Source organism: Daucus carota, chromosome 8 (assembly GCF_001625215.2).
Source record: "Daucus carota subsp. sativus chromosome 8, DH1 v3.0, whole genome shotgun sequence".
Classification (NCBI taxonomy): domain Eukaryota; kingdom Viridiplantae; phylum Streptophyta; class Magnoliopsida; order Apiales; family Apiaceae; genus Daucus; species Daucus carota.
The window spans coordinates 13,861,491-13,880,289 of record NC_030388.2 but is presented as its reverse complement, the minus strand read 5'-3'; positions in this window follow the sequence as shown (position 1 = coordinate 13,880,289).

Below are 18,799 nucleotides of genomic sequence, written 5' to 3'. Positions count from 1 at the left end.
TATTTCAGGTTTTAACAGAATACATTCTTGTTTCCGTAACTAGAAATTGGGAGCTTTATTTGTGCTGTCTTTTAAAACTGTAAATTGGGTCTGGACTCTGGATAGTTGTACTTGAACATTTGATTGCCTTCTCAAAAAGTGTTTTTGTCAGTTAAATTTCAAGTTACTGAGCTTCTGGAATTATTGCATTACTTTCCTTATTATTTAAAAAATTTGATTTCCTTGTCATTAAAAACTTTGCTGTTGGCTGCTGCCCTGTTCCGCAGTTCATGTCTCAGTTGTTGACTTGTGCTCTTTTTTTATTTGATTCATTGCAGAGTAGAGCAGGCACTGGCAGAATGGCAGGCAACAAGCATTCATGCAAGAGGCAGGGGACTGAGTTAGTGAGTTGCCACACTGGAGCCTGGACTTGGAGACTTGGAGGAGTAGCCTGCCAACAAATTTTTTATGTTATTTTTATATTTAAATGCATTGTGGTGAATGAATGTTATCAGATGTTTTTGGATTGTTAAATTTTTGTATTGCAACTTTGTAACTTGTGGTAACTTAAGCTTCTGAATATGTTTCTGAAATGCAAGCAACTTTTATAAAATTTCGGTTTTAAATTCCGGTTTTCGGTAAAAACCGAAAATAAAATTTCGGTTCGGTTAATAACCGAATAATTTTCGGTTCGGTTTTCGGTAGGGTTTTTTTCAGTATTTCGGTTTCGGTTAACCGAAAAAAATTTCGGTTTCGGTTTCGGTTAACCGAATGCACAGCCCTAATGCCAACTGCTGTCAAACTTGATCAGGATAAATCTGGTAAGTCAGTTGACATCACGAAGTATCGAGGTATGATTGGCTCTCTCTTGTACTTAACTGCTAGTAGACCAGATATCATGTTCGCAACTTGTTTATGTGCTAGATTCCAGGCTGATCCTAAATAGTCTCATCTTATAACTGTTAAGCGTATTTTTAGGTATCTTAAGGGAACCCCCAATTTAAGGATTTGGTACCCTAAAGATAGAGGTTTTGATCTAATTGGCTATACAGATTCTGACTTTGCAGGATGTAAGATTGATAGGAAAAGTACTTCAGGAAGCTGTCAGTTTCTTGGACGAAGATTGGTGTCATGGTATAGCAAAAAGCAACACTCCGTGTCTACGTCTACAGCGGAAGCTGAATACATAGCTGCTGGAAGTTGCTGTGCTCAAATCTTGTGGATGAGAAATCAAACACAAGACTATGGACTCATGTTGGATAAAATTTTGATTCTGTGTGATAACACGAGTGCCATTGCCATTGCCAACAATCCTGTTCAACACACCAGGACAAAGCACATTGATATCAGGTATCATTTCCTTCGCGAGCATGTCATGAATGGGACAGTAGAATTACACTTCGTACCTACTGATCAACAAATTGCAGACATCTTTACTAAACCACTAGACGAATCCACTTTCTCTAGACTGGTTGGTGAACTTGGGATGTTAAATATGTCTAATTAATTAGACAAGAAATAACTGCAATTTGTTCGTAAGTCCACAAGTTTTAAAATGTACATATTTTCAGGACTTGTGAATTTACAAAGAGCATCCAGTGTGTTATATATTAATCTGATAATTAGTTTTAATTATTTGCAATGATTTATATGATTTGCATGATTTTATGTGATTATGTAATTATTTGCTAAGTGGTAGATATTTAGAATTAATTTTCTTGAATTATTTAAGTGCTTATATTCATTTAATGAATATTAAGTGTTTATTTGATTCACATTTTAATTATATTTGATTAATGGATTTGAAGCAATTCAAATTATTTTAAGTTATCCATTAATTAGATTTTAATTAAAATATTTACAGCATAATTATTTCAATTTTGTTTAACTGATATTAATTTAGTTTAACATTATTTGAATTAATTGGGATTTCTTTATCATATTATTAAATTATTTTGTCTTAATCAAAATACTTTTAATAAAATGATATTAGTGCGCGTAACATGAGTTTTTCTGATGGAATTCTAAGTGTAAATTCACAAAGTTGCGCCTCTATACACCTCCAATATTGAGGGCAAATTTGTAAATTCAAAGCTTGCGCTCCAACGCTACACCTGTTACAGGTATTTGTACTTAGATTTCTTTCATTTTTGGCGAACTTGCGCCTTATAGATTCACTATAAGGGGCAAAAGCGTCATTCTCATACTTGCGCCACCCACTCTCGTTAGCGTACACTATAGAGGGCAAGTTGGTCATTAACCAACTTGCGCCTCAGTGTATACTCGGTGTATATATGTTAGCACTTGTTCATTTTCTTCTTTTATCAACATATACACACATGAACTCTCCTGCTTACACTGCGATTCAAAACCACCGTACTCGCCGTTTTTGAATCCTCAAAAACTCACACAAATCCTTGTCCATTCTCTGATCTGAGACTAGTTCTGGAATCCTTGAACCAACAGCTTTTTATTCATACCAGTTTCATCACGATCCGTCGTGGTTTCTCGTAAGGGTTTTTCGAGACTTTAGAACTTCTAGGACTGATTTACACGTAATTTTATTGTCGAAAATTTGCGAGACCGATCCCATAATTCTTAGAATTTCGAGAAGAACAACATACTTTAATTTCATCGAAATCTGAAATTCTTGGATTTAGGGTTTTTCGGAGCGTAATTAATTAATTATTTTCGTAACATAAGTGGATATTTGTTCATGATTATTCGTGAAACGAAATTTATAATCATTTTTAATTTTAGTTAAAAATGGCTGCAAATTTTGATATTCCGAAGACAAATTTCACAATTGTTAAAAATAATAACTTAATTACCCAAGCAAATTATCGACGCTGGGTTCGATATATGTCTGAATTTTCATTTGCACGATTTGCTATGACAGAGTCTGTTTATCTTAACAAATCTCTTCTACGAGATTTCTTGTCTTCTGTTTCTGTTGTGAACGCAGGACAGGTACTTGGTCTTACTTGTCAAATTCAGGGACGAACACTGTCAATTACTGAGAACACCCTGAACTCTGCTCTCCAATTACCAACAGAGGACTTTGAAGCAGTTCCTGATAGAGCTGAAAGGACTAATTTCTTCTTAGCTATCCACTGCCAAAGGGAGCCAACTGGTGATCTTCCACCAAAGATGTATGTCAAGCACTTACCTCGGGAATGGAATTTCTTCTTTAATTCCATTTCTCATGTATTTGCACCAAAGACTAGAGGGTTCCATGGAATTACTACCTTCAACCAAGAAATTGGAATTGCAATAGCACAGAACACAAGGATCAAACTGGGGCATCTGATCATGGGAGCTTTTCAGGACTCTCTAAGGAAGAACAGACATGTACTTCTCTACCCTCGATTCTTCCAGATAGTGCTGAATCAGATGCTGACCCCTGCTGAAAGAGCTGTCTATCCAAATATAGACAATGTCATCTGTTCTTTCATGAGCACAAGGGTAATCTCAATGCTGGAGAGTCATCAGAACTACACCAACAATGAACATGTGGTGCTTCCTGAGGCAATGCAAGAATTCCTTAATCTCCAGAACTTGCCTCCACCTCATGTTCAGAATGTTGTTCCTCCTGAGGTTGCTGAAGAGTCCCCTGAAGCACAAGCTGAGACAGTCACTGGGCCACTTATTCAAGCCAATATTCCAGAGTCTCAAACTACTCCAGTTGAAAAAGAGGTGATAGTGGAAGATGCTGCAGAAATGTCCTCTGACAACAATGCTCAATCTGAAGGAGAGGATTCATTACAGGATAATTCCACTGATTCTGATGATGAAGTGGTTAGTCCTGTTCAAACCACTGTAGCTGCACCTTCTGATGATGTCATGGTGGATATTGATGAGCTTTTCACCAACACCTACAATCCACTGCTTCAGTCAGGTATCCCTTCTGACTCTGACAACTTGTCTTTCAGTGCACCTGATTGGGTTCAGAATCTACTGGATTCCAATCAACTATCACCACCTATCACACATGCCAGTGAATTTGAAATCCCACAAATTCATAACCAAGGCATCACTTCACAAATCCATGAAGCAGAAACTTCTCAACCCCTTAGCCAACCACTTGTTATTTCTGAGCGAGAGGGAGAAAGTGCCTTAAGTGCACCACACAAGGAGAATATTTCTGAAACTGCAGCTCTGTCTCCTAGTCAGGAAAGGAGAATAGAACCTGAGACAACTGCAGACATGTCTATTTCTTCACCACCTCAACCACATGATATATCATTGCACAGTGAGGTTGCACACACGTTTGAAGAATTGACGATCGCCAACACTTTGTCATCCATGTCAGGGATAGACACTGTTGTTTCTGATCCAATTCCGGATCAAGTGCCTTCACAGGCTTCTGGGGGAAACTTGGATGAATCGTCAAATTCTCCATCCTTGTCTACCCCCCTGGGAGGAACATTCCCAGATCCCTTAAGGGACTCTTCACCTCTCGAAGGTGAACGGCAATCTGTTTCTGAGCCCTTCATATCAGGAAGTGTGCCAGTTACTGAGGACTTGTCACAAAGTCATTCGCCGTCAAAGGCAGTTGTGGGAAACCAGGTTGCTTCGCCTATTCAAGGATCACATCCTTCGAGCCCTGTGTCTACCCACCCTGAGATTTCAACTCAATATCCAACTAAGGACTCACTACCTTCGAGTAGTTGGCAACTTGTTTCTTATGACTCAGATTCATCTGACGAGGAAACTGAGGACGAAGTCTCACGAACCTTCATTGCACCTTCTGTGACCTCTCTAGAAGAGGCTAAGAAGATTTCTTCTGCAGGTACATCTATGGATGCTGGCACTTCTTTGAGTAAGAGGGAAACACCTACAGAACTTGCTATACAGAAACCCTCTGACCCACTGAGTGTTCTAGCTCTGAGTGAAACGAGAGAAACACCTACAGAACGAACAAGTGAGAACCCAACAACCCAACCTACACTTGAATCTACAATTCCAACTGTATCTGTGACAGAATTTGAAGCTCTAAAGTTTAAAGTTCAACATCTTGCAGCTGAAAATCTTGTTCTACGGGAGGAGTTGGTGGAGATTAAATCTACTATGGAGCAAAGGTTGGCTGCTCTCGAGGCTAAGTTGCTGGCATCTCAACCTTCCAGAGAGGATTACTCAACTGAGGGGGAGAGAGCAGCAGAAAAAGCTAGAGGTAAAAGGGTGATCACAGGGGTGTCAGAAGAATTAATTAAATCTGCTCTTAGAGGTCAATTCAGTTACAGTCATGACGAGTACATCCCTGAGTTTGTTGATGACAGGGTGATAAGGATGGTTGGTGCTGATGATGATGATCTGGAAGAAGGAGAAATCCCAGACAATGAAGTCTTTGCTGATGAACTTGCATATCATAATGACATCTTCCCTCCTTAAGAGTTTGAAATCGCAAATCCTCCAGATATTGCTAATGTCTCTAGGGATTTTGCTGAGCAAAGGAGAGCAAGGGAGAAGTTAGAAAATCAAAGACGGATTCGAAGGGAAAAGAGACTTGCCAACTTACACAAAGATGGAGATGAATGGGATATTTCCAGGGCTGTGTTTGATTTCCCAGAGGTCACTCAGGAAAATAATGATGACGAAGTAAAAGATATCTTTGACTCCTTCAGGAACAACTACAAGGATCTACATGATTATCACGAGATGTTAAATGATATCATTTCTACTGTGTCAGTTGCTGTTCTTCCAAGAAGAGGATGGATGGTCAACATATCATTTGAGCTAAAGAAGGAAGGCCATGGACTCAAACATGTGTCAAGTCAATTTCTCATAGATCTCTCTCTGACTGAGTTGTTTGTGGTAAGGAATAAGGTCATCTCAACAGGGAAGAAGCACAATGAAGTATTCAGAGATATGGTGGAAGAATGGATCACTGATATTGGACTGGAAATTCATGATAAGCCTTCGGTTATCAAGTATTTCAAGGATGGTATGATTCAGAGTATTGGACTCACTGATGAAGCATTGTCAACTTACAATCCTCGTATACTGAAATATCTAGAAGCTCAAGTCAGAGAAAAGTGCTCAAGGACTAGCAAGGGAAGACTAACTGCTGAATTGTTATATGATTATCGTCTGAACTTTGCTGCTCTTAGAGACTTGGACTTATCAGCAATCAATCATCAACCACCATATCCATTGCCTCCACTCATCTCTGAAGTACCTGAGAATCCAAATGCTCCTGTTGTCACTTACAATCCAACATCCATCATATTCAAAAAGAAGAAAGACTCTGAGGCCACTGCTATACCACTTACAGAGATTGGAAAATTCTCTTCTAAAAGAATTGTTCATGCAGTTGCTGCTGTTAAGTGGTCAGTAGTAAAAGAAGATAAAAGTGTGCTCAAAGATTTGATTGATCTTCTGGAGATAAGGAAAGCTGTAGAGACTGTTCACAACACTTCAAGGGTTCGTGCTCATCCATCAAGAGTCATCATGAAAATTGAAGGAATGGAGCTGAATATCACTTTTAAGAAACTAAAGAAGATGGTCCATCTACAAACTTTAGAGAAGATGAAGAAAAATCTGGAGCAACCACCACTTGAGAATACACTGGAGCAAGTGGCACTGAGTACCATAACTGCAAGGATTGAAGAGATTGAGAATAAACTCACTCAGAAGAGAGTAGAGGAAGCTGCAAAGAGGAGAGCTGAGCTCAATCTGATTAATGCAAGAGCCAAGAAGCCAAGGAAAGATTAGTTCAGGCTAGAGAAACAATGACTGCTTGTATTTACTTTTGATTTCTGGGAAATGTAAGATATAATCCAGACTGTACTTAGTATTATTTCCTGTTTAAATTAGTGTGCTTTTTCATTATGTCAGTTGAGTTATCCTCTTAAAGGATTTGCTTGTCGAACTCTAACAATCAAATAGGGGGAGATTGTAAAGCATAATGTAACGTAAATGTAATTACGATAACTCAACACAACAAAAGACAGGAAACAATGCGTAAGTATAATACAGGAATCTACAGGTTGGAGATTCGATACGAACAGACAAAGAAAATCAAGATATCTAAAACGAGCATCCGTCCACTGGAAGAAGTTCATTAACATGTTCAAGCCTCAGTGAAGAATAACGCATAATCAGTTTCTGCTATCAAGATTTCCTGAAGATCAAGTATCAAAGACCAGAAGATTCCAGTATATTTAATTTGATTATTTATAATCAAATTTATCGAAGCAACATCTAACCCGGAATGACTGATCAAGTATATTATCAAGCAAAAGAATTCAAGGGATTATTTCAGTTCGAGTCGTTCGTGAACCAGACCAGTGCACAGGGCGTCAGGACGTACGAAAGTATTCAATGGATTCGATCAACGAATTAATTGATCAAGTCAATTCAAGCTGCATCAACAAAGGATTAAATTTAAATTTATGTATATACATGTATATATATTATTAATTGGTATTTACTTGAATTCATAATAATTCAAGTAATTCATAAATCAATTAATTATATATATACATATGCATATCGACTAAATTTAAAATACAAATGGATGTTTGACTTTTAGTCAAAACATGCGCCTATATTCATAAGGTTTGAACTTAAAGAATTTCTCTAAGTCACAAGAGATACCCAGGAGAGGCGCAACTTGAGTCAAAGCGCCAACTTTGACCAAGGAGTGAAGAATGGCGCAAGTTTGCAAATCTCAGATTTGGCTAAGTCACACAGGGCAACACAGTGGGGTTGGAGCGCAACCTTTGACCAAGTCAAAGGTTGCGACTCTAAACTGTGTCCAAGGCGCAACTTCAGAAATTTGTCTAAGGCATCACTATGGAGCACTGTAGAAGCGCAAACTTTGACCTGATGGGCGCCAACTTTGACTCTCACAAGTGAAGCAACTGTAATATACATATATGTGTATATGGAGCGCAACTTATCTATACATATATTTATATATATATATATATATATATATGTATGTATATGAAAGTGGCGCCATCTCTTGTGTTCATAGGAGTTAGATTTATTTTTATAAATCTAATCCGTCCCGAACGAACTCAAGTCGTCCAGGACGAACTCGTTAACCATGGTTAGTTGTTGGAAAGCCTATAAATAGAGGTTGATGTTTTCATTTGAGAACAACTACACACTTTGTAAGTGCACACACTATACACATTCTCGAGAGTTAAATTAGAATATCATTTTTATCGAGAGTTTGTATTAGAGTGATTGTAGTCTCTGCAGCTGACACTTGTGTTGGAATTTGGAGCACCCGAGGATTATTTCTAATACAAAGAATATTCCCCGACTTGCTGGAGTTGTTTATTTACGATTGATTTAACATGGACTGAAACAGAATTATCCGCAATTAAATTAAATCAAAGAAATTGGTATAGACGTATTCAACCCCCCCCCCTTTCTACGTCTGATTGGGCCTAACATACACATTATTATTACATCAACTGCTAAGATACTCCAGCTTTGTTATAGTACCTCGTCATCCGTTGATGGGTCAATTTGATCAATTGATACTGCCTTAGCATGCCATCAATTGATCAGCTACATGCAATTTTATTCTAAGTAAGAATAAAATACTTTGTATCATTAAGCATCACTGTAATATCCTTAATTTTTAGAATAATATTAATTGATTAGTAGTAATAATAAAGGTATTAAAATTGAATTAGGATATTGGGCTTAGATAATGAATCGGACTTGTATTCGGATAACTGGTAGGGTTATAATTAGGGTTTTGACCCTCTATATATATTGATTTGTTTCCTCATTCTTTTATTATCTTGTGCGAGCCGCCCGACCTTTTCTTCGTTTTTATTACAAAAATTCGTAGGGTTTTTATTCACACAAATCAGCTTTCTTGTAAAATTCGTAGAAAATTCAATTCTTATCAGATTTCGATGATTCTTGATGTTTCGGAAAGCTCTTTCAATCTCCTACAACTTTCGTTCACAATGTTTTCTCAAATTGTTTTTCAAACTGTTCTCATAATACCAAAACTTATTCAGACCCTGTTTTTCGCTTCGAATCTGAGTCAGCAGATGTTTTATTTGATTCCCGATTCGTTATGAGTCCGTTTTCGACGAGCCATACCTTTTCGGAAAGGTCTTTTCGTTCTCTACAACTTTTGTGTTTTGCGTTTTCCTCAAAACAGTATATTAGTGATCTGGGCAGATTGGATTCATGGAGGCTTTTGGAGTTTTAGAGGAGATGATTGTGGTTGGTTGCTAAGGATTGATTATATGATCTAAGATGATGTTAATTATTGGTTTTCGGTGTTGTGGTAAGTTTCTGATTGATCTTTCTGGTGTTTTTAAAGTGATGTGTTATATGTTTATATTTGATCTATAAATTTGGGCTAAGTGATTATATTTTGAATTGATTTGTGTTCTCATATATGTGCGGTGTTGACGATGATTTCGGAACTCTCGATTTATGCCATGGTTTGTGAAAATAAGAATAAGAATAAGGACCGAGTCACCGGGTTATAGTGACAGTTTTCAGAAAATTCAGGACCGTTATCACCGGGTTGTAGTGGTCGTGGTATAAATTATGAGTTCTGAGTTATTGTTCACCATGTGATTGTGGCATTGAATAAGAATATGAAAGTGTTTTGAAAGTATTCGTTGCGTATATTGTTATCGTATAAAAGAAAGTATGTTTTATCTTATGTGTATACATGTTACTTGGCCCGACTAGTTGGATCGATTAGTTGCTTGCTGGGCTGTATAGCTCATTACTTACAATTTTCAGGTTTGATTTAAGAGCGAGTTGATGTGCATTGGAATTGGAGTTCGATGATATGAGATTTCGGATAAGTTTGACACGTGGATTTATAGATTTTAGCTGCGCCTTTGTAATAGTCATCTTTGTAATAGAATTTTAGATTAATAAATTTGTTGTATTTTAGTTTTTAATATTCCGAAAAGTCGGGGTGTTATAGTTGGTATCAGAGCCAGGTTGTCCTTCGGAGTGTGTTAGGTATGGGACTAGCTCATTCCCTAGGATGCGATCCTTAGAACGAGGTTTAAGTGTAACTTATCGGGCTTTAGTGAGTTTTTAGTTATGTGTCATAATTTTGAGATAGGCTTTTGGAGAATTTGGGGACCAAATTCTTTTTAAGGAGGGTAGAATGTAATATCCTTAATTTTTAGAATAATATTAATTGATTAGTAGTAATAATAAAGGTATTAAAATTGAATTAGGATATTGGGCTTAGATAATGAATCGGACTTGTATTCGGATAACTGGTTGGGTTATAATTAGGGTTTTGACCCTCTCTATATATTGATTTGTTTCCTCATTCTTTTATTATCTTGTGCGAGCCACCCGACCTTTCCTTCGTTTTTATTACAAAAATTCGTAGGGTTTTTATTCACACAAATCAGGTTTCTTGTAAAATTCGTAGAAAATTCAATTCTTATCGGATTTCGATGATTCTTGATGTTTATTCATTTCTTTTAACATTAATCTGAAACACAAATACAACTTGTTAGGAATAAAAAAATATATTAAATGAATAAAACAACACAAAGAACAAACAGTTTAGCTAGTTTATGCATTCTAACAAATACTTTATGATTTATCTAATTATACTAACCATAAATCCAAAATCATACATGACAAACTATAAGAAAATCAAAATAAATTGAATCTAGAAGAATTAAAAGACAAAACACTAAGATTACTTTTTGCAAAACACAAATCCCAACACGAAGAGATAAAAATGATGTTCAAAAAATAATCCCAAGTTCTATATCACAACACAAATCTTTCATTTGCACAAAAGTGTTCGAACCTTTTCTCAAATTCCTGGAAAATGAAATCAATAGAAATCGTGAGGACGGATCTCTTAGCTTTTCTCTGTAGCAAATTATCAAACACGTTAAATACAAAATCATGTACTGATTATGATACCTGCAGCGTTCAAACAACAAACTTCAGAACCCGTTTAACAATAATAGAATGAACAAATATACACAATGGAGCAAATATAATAAATTAAGCTGGAAATAGTGCAGACCTATTTCACGACCAATGGTGTTTTTCTCTTTTTGACTTCGATATGTCATCCCTTGTCGAAGCATCGTCATAAGAGGAGTTTGACGGATACTACCTGATGCATACACGGATCAACGCGATTTGTGTAAGATAAGTAGAATTCTATTATAAAATACAGTATATATGCGCAAAGCAAAGTCCGTAGATAGAGAAATTAATGTGTAAAGAAAGCCAAGATCAATAGTTTTGTAGTAAAATCCAACCGAGGACACAAATCAGTTCGAAAGCCATGCAAGAAAACATACCCGTCACGATTAGAGGCGTGGAAGAAAGAATGGTTTCGAATATGAAATTCAAATTATCTGCTTGATCTGATAAGAATATCATATGCAAATAAGTAGTAAAGCTTAAACTGAACTGACGTCGTGATCAGTGGCACGATTCAAGGATGCGTGATTAATGCTATTTTGAAATTCTGATCTTGATATGATGATCGTGATATGATTGGAATGTGCTCTCAGATTCAACGATACTCGGGTCAGGTTTCTTGAATATCCGAAATGTTTCATCGCAGTGTTAATTTGAATAAGGAAGATGTTGGGTCAAACCGGAAGTTTGATGGATTGATCCAAGAGCATGTGAAATTACCATATCAGCCTTAAAAAATTTGATTTGATGAAACAAAGTACAACCTATTCAGTAGCCAGATAATATCATATCAAAAAGAATTGATTTGATGTTGAATTTAGAAATAATGATGATAAGTTTCAAATTTTGGAGAGTGCTTGAGAAGTCTTTCCATATTTAAATTAGAACTATAGGAAGTCAATAACTACATTTAAAAAATAAGCTAAAAATAAGTCAATAACACATTCAGAGTTGTGAATCAATGCTTACGTATTAGTTAAGACAATTAAAAACAAAAGCTAAATTGAATGCATAATTTGTGGGATTGTGAAGAGCTTGACATATATGAATTAACTAATGAGTTGGTCCTGCTGATGTGTCCTATATATTTTAAATACGTGGCTTTTAGGAATTACATGGACTTTATGACATGACACTAAGGAATTACATGGACTTTATGACGTGGCACTGTTCAGGAATTATGATATAAATAGATTTTATTTATATATGCACTTTATATGTAATAAATGCTTAACGTAATTTTTAATTTGCGTATATATATTATCATGTATGCTTATGTCATTAGTATAATTTTAATTATTATTTAAGCATGTCGGTATTAAGTATGATGCATATTCTAAATATATTTTTTTGAAAATTATGTATGACTAACTGTGTTTTGAAGATATGGTATGGATTTCATTTTACGGGATGAAAATTAAAGTTTGGAGGATCAAAATTGATAAAGTCGATGGACGATAGGATTTAATAGATTTGGTTCTTAGCTGGGTCCATAAAAAATATAAGAGATAAGTTGTATATTAAATTTTATGCAACTTTACATATGGTATATTTATCATTCTTCATAGATTATGAAAATATTATTTCACATATATTACGATCTAACCTATATTTAGAGTATTATTTTAGAGTTAAATTGATATAAGTGCAGGTACATGATGATTCGCATGTTCAGCAAAAATATAATTATTTTTCATTTTAATAATTTTCATTTAGTATATATATTGTTGTCATGCATATATTTATTCTTGGATATGTATGTTTTTAATTTAAATATTTTATGTATCATCGAATTATATCTCTCTTATTGAGTTTGGGTTATTATTATTATACACAGATATATTGATATATTTATGTGTGGTGTTTATATAATAAATGTTGTGTATCTCCAACCTAATATTTTATTGAGCTATTTTAGACATGGAAAAATTTCAAGTTTCGTAAGGCGCGTCCAGGATGAAAATAATGCGAATGAAGAAGGATTAGGATATTTACAAGATGTAAGTGACTAAAACTCTTATTTTGTATTAATCAATTTTCTATATGTGTATGGAAAGTTTTATGCATGTTGTCTTGAAATTCTCGAGAGGCGCGCCTTCCCCTAACAGGGCGCGCCATGAGGTAAATACTAGCTCTATTATTATCTCGTATATATAATTGTGTACAGTGACAGGTCAAACATTTTGGATTTAGAGCGAATATACGTCACAACGCATCTTAAGAACTTCGTTTTCACGACACGTCCTGAGAACTTCATCATCACAAAACTGTCTTCGTCAATCTCCAGCAGTCTCCAGATAGATGACCTTCGGTCTCCAACGGCACATCCTTACATCTACAGAATTGTACTTCATATATCTTGACAACATCTTCACATGATTGTCAACTGTCAACGAACTACTCTACATGTCATCCGCCGTAAATGCTATGAAGGCCCTGGCCCGCTCCGGGGTACATGTCATCAAATCAAACCTCTTCTGGGGTACATCTCATCATGTCGTCAAACCAGACTCGCTTTGGGGGTATATGTCGTCGAACCAGACTTTCTCTAGTATTTATTCATTGTCCAGACTTGCTCTAGGAATGAATATCTTCACGAACAACCTTCACGTAATATGCATCCTCACCACGGGCAGAGTTTCAGATTCATCTAAATTGTCAAAGTCTTGAAATCGTCAAAAGCTATAAATGTTTGATCAACGATCCATAAGCTGTAGAAGCGTTGTGCACTCCTACAAATAACTCTTCGAGAATGACACATCTTACATAACAAGCTCCTCATAGAAGAAGAATTTTGGATAACTCCAACTTGCATATTCAAATACAATTCGGAACAAGGGGGTACTAGTTGTTACGCCCCAAAATTCAATATTAGGTGCGCCTAAACATGGGGCGTGCCCAGATCGTCTATAACTCAAGCGTCTACAGAATTGAGATCCTTGTCAACATCAATTGGAAGAATTAGCTTCACCATCAGGGGGCGCCTCAACTAGGGAAACTTGTTGGAGGAAGGTGTTCGCAAAGGTACCAGCAACTTCAAAGTAAATTTCCAGCTTCTTCTATCAATAGCCCAGGCTTCTTCATAGCAGCAGCGTCCAGTTATTGTTTCAACTCGTCCTTCTCTAGGTTGGCGCGATCCAGGCTTGCCTTCAATTTCTCCGCATACGAGGGATTACAACTCATAAAAGAACAATTCGACCGAGGCGCGCCTACATGCATCCCATGTCATGGTATATTAAACACCATTCAATCTCGGCATCTTGCGCTTGCTAGCCTTGACGGTTTCTCAGATCTCTTCATCAGACTCCCATTCGAAGTCAAGCTCATACTCAGAGACTGAGGGGGGGGGGTGACCATACGGATTAGGAGAAGGTTTAGGATAAGGAGGGCGCGCCTCATCCTCATATAAAGGTGTGGTAGAAGGTACGAGCTTCTTCTTCAGCGACATCGTCTTCGACAGCTTCTTCTTCAGCGGAATCGTCTTCATCGATTCACCTTCTTCTTCTTCGACATTGGATTGAAACGAACATCATCTTCATCTTTGTCAAGAGAACATCGCCTTCACCTCCGTCAAGCGAACATCATCTTCGCATCCGTCAAGCGGAATCATCTTCATCTTCGACAACTTCTTCTTCAGCGTCAGCTTTAGTGGAATCTTCTTTATTCGACTCAACTGTGCTATTCAGTTGTGATAATGACTTATCACATGGAAATACTTATCTCAATAACTACAGTGGGCTTGATCCCTATAAATAGGGTATGTAAAAAATTTTCAAAGGTTAAGACTCACGATTTCTACACTCTAGAAAGGCACGTGTAACTTTTGTGAATATATTTCAAGCATCGGCGAGGCGGAGTAACGTTATTCCGGCTTTCTTTCCTGGAGGCTTTACAAACTAAGCCCCTAAACATCATCATTTCTCCATATTTTTCGGCAGTAGTGGACCCTGTATGTTAGCTGTCATTCATACGAGAATCATGGATATTCCTATAATTAAGACATATAATTCTGGGGGTGTTGTATCAAATCCTCTCACAACAGTAAGGTAAGAAACTCCGTCTTAATTGGATCATATATTATATAATATTACCAGCTACAAGCAAGCGAAACACGAACAATGAAGGCTGAAATAATTTTTATTTATTGTTTGTGTTGATTATAACAGAAAAGAAGTAAAGAAAGGTACCACTGCGTGTACATACCAAGAACAACAATCTTATAAGTAGCAACATTAATAAGAGGCCAAAAAGTATCCTGATCAACCTCTGTAACTACACCCAAAACCGGCTCAACACTTTTTAACCTTCTTATTGTTTACATTCTTCTTCATTATTACTCTGTTTGGGATGTATGACATTTTTTGGGGGACAAAGATGATGAACCTGGAATCGGATTTTGTGCAATTCTTCAAGATACTTGGACAAAATGAATTGAAAAGATTCAGTATCTTTTTTCGTTTTTCACTTTTTTGGTGTTGAGCAGTCTTCCTTTCTGGCGATATGTTGGAATTTTGGTAATTTTCGTGTTGCTGATTTTAGTCGTACCGGTAAGATCAGTGAGATTGCCATTACCTCAAATAATTGGGATATATGAAGACTTCGTTAAGATTATTGCATATATCAAGTGTTTATCTGCTGCTATTTTAATATTTTGCAATCTTGCAGACAGCAACAACAATTTTTTTGCTGGAAATAAAAATTGTTTGATAATTTTAAAAGCAGTTTTTCCAACCAACAGCTTTTAGAATAAGCTTCTTTTAAGAAGAATCGTCTTTATCTTCGACAACCTCTTCTTCAGCGTCAGCTTTAGTGGAATCTTCTTCATTCGACTCAGCTGTGCTATTCAGTTGTGATAATGACTTATCACATGGAAATACATATCTCAATAACAACAGTGGGCTTGATCCCTATAAATAAGGTATGTGAAAAATTTGCAAAGGTTGAGACTCACGATTTCTACACTCTAGAAAGGGACGTGTAACTTTTGCGAATATATTTCAGGCATCGGCGAGGCGGAGTAACGTTATTCCGGCTTTCTTTCCTGGAGGATTTACAAACTAAGCCCCTAAACATCATCATTTCTCCATATTTTCCGGCAGTAGTAGACCCTGTATGTTAGCTGTCATTCATACGAGAATCATGGATATTCCTATAATTAAGACATATAATTCTGGTGGTGTTGTATCAAATTTTCTCACAACAGTAAGGTAAGAAACTCCGTCTTAATTGGATCATATATTATATAATATTACCAGCTACAAGCAAGCGAAACACGAACAATGAAGGCTGAAATATTTTTTATTTATTGTTTGTGTTGATTATAACAGAAAAGAAGTAAAGAAAGGTACCACTGCGTGTACATACCAAGAACAACAATCTTATAAGTAGCAACATTAATAAGAGGCCAAAAAGTATCCTGATCAACCTCTGTAACTACACCCAAAACCGGCTCAACACTTTTCAACCTTCTTATTTTTTACATTCTTCTTCATTATTACTCTGTTTGGGATGTATGACATTTTTTTGGGGACAAAGATGATGAACCCGGAATCGGATTTTGTGCAACTCTTCAAGATACTTGGACAAAATGAATTGAAAAGATTCAGTATCCTTTTTTGTTTTTCACTTTTTTGGTGTTGAGCAGTCTTCCTTTTTGGCGATATGTTGGAATTTTGGTAATTTTCGTGTTGCTGATTTTAGTGGTACCGGTAAGATCGGTGAAATTGCCATTACCCCGGATAATTGGGATATATGAAGACTTCGTTAAGATTATTGCATATATCAAGTGTTTATCTGCTGCTATTTTAATATTTTGCAGTCTTGCAGACAGCAACAACAATTTTTTTGCTGGAAAAAAAAATTGTTTGATAATTTTAAAAGCAGTTTTTCCAACCAACAGCTTTTAGAATAAGCTTCTTTTAAGAAAAGCAGGTCTTCCTACTTTTAGAAAAGACGCTTTTCAGATTTTGCAGGAAGTTGTAATAGATTTAACTATAAAACCTCACGAAAAACATTATAACTCAAAATATACAAATATCAAAATGATTATCAAACAGCTATCTATTTCGATAACGATATTTTTTTATCAGCACTTTTTCTAATAGAACAACATTTTTTAACAGCAGTCCTAAACTAACTCTAAGACCCTGCTCCTGAGTTTTTTTAGGAGAAAAAGCAAGTGAATGCAAGTGAAAGCAAATGTGCTTTCACTTTCATCCTATTTTTGGAGTGAGAGTTTGAATTGAAAGTATGCTATAATTGCATCCATTTACACTTGCTTTCCTCCTTTTAAAAAACTCGAGAGCAGAAATAGGAGTGAAAGGTATATAACTTTACTTCCTCTTCACTTGCTTTCCTCCTGTTTATAACTCAGGAGCAGGGCGTAAATATACTATCTTAGTTTTCGAGCTAAAAATTACAAACCGATATAGTGAACACAAGTTGAAATTAATTACGGTAACAGTCAAAATAGAAAATTTAAAGCATTTTTTTGATGTAGGAGAGTTTTCGACGAGTATTCCAGTCGTATTAGATATAAATAAAGGCTTTCGCATAGTTGCATGATCATGATTATAATCGCTGCAAGGTCATGCAAAAACAGGAAAACATTATATTAGTGAAAACTTGAAGACTACATATGATGCCTGAGCATGCTTAAAAGTGCATGCACACTTGTATTTTTTTACTATTTGTTTTTAATTAGATTTTTTTTAATTTTATTTTAAGATTTTATATTTTCATGTAAATAACATTACGATGTAGCACATGATAATCTCCAATTGAATTAAAAACCTTATAAAAATTTATCTTTATCTTTCCTTGTGGATTGAAGTAGGGGCAGAACTAGGAATCTAATATGAGGGTAAAAATGGAAACATACTCTGAAACACTCCCCCCAAATCCTGTGGATTTAGGTCGTCACACCATCTTTGACATACATGTTAATGAGGGTAAAAATGGAAACATAGTCTGAAACACCTCCCCCCCCCCCAAAATCTTCTGGATTCAGGTCGCCACACCATCTTTGACATACATGTTAATACACACTAACTCTCGCCCCATTAGTTCAGGGTCGATAGTCTGTGTATAACATCGTCTAATTACTTATGACAATAAAGTATATTTGAACATAGATTGCAAAGTACACAACTCCCTCCCTTACATCGGGAACATTCCATTTTCCCCTCCTAACTCGGCTAGCGTGCCTACTCCTTAGCTTCCGGGCCATCCTTCAAATACGTGTTGTGGTTACCCTTTATTGTTCAAAGTTTACAAATACATGAAAGAATGAGCAATTGATTGCTCATCAAGTTCACTTTGAAAAATGGATTCAACACAATTAAAGCTTATACAATATTTTAAGCATATCAAGGTAAGCAATGCAATTTAACAAGGAAGAATTCACTTATTAATAATCATCAATAATAATGAAATGATAACGAGTCTTCCATCCTGGAGGTATCACCCAATGGCTCGATCACCGTGTTCTTGTAATCACGACTGCAAAAAAGCATTACCTACCACTTTCTCTTACTAGCATAAGGGCTATCATTTTCAACTTTTAAACCGTCTGAATTTACAAATAGTAAAGTTCTCATCTTTGCCACGAATATAATTATTCGTTTTGACCAGTTTAAAGGAGTTTATTGAGCACAAGAATATTCTCCTCTCAAACATTTCTCTTCTCTTCATCATCGGATGCGAACAAATGCACAATTCGAATACGAATCAAGAATATTTTTTTTATGTTGTATAACACAAAACGAAAGGATACGAGAAATGATCATTCGATATCTCAAATAATTCTAAGAAAATTCAACATTGAATTGGAATCAAAGCTATATTAGTTTATATAGATAGCTTAATGTTGTGAGAGGAATTGATACAACACCCCCAGAACCGTGTAGCA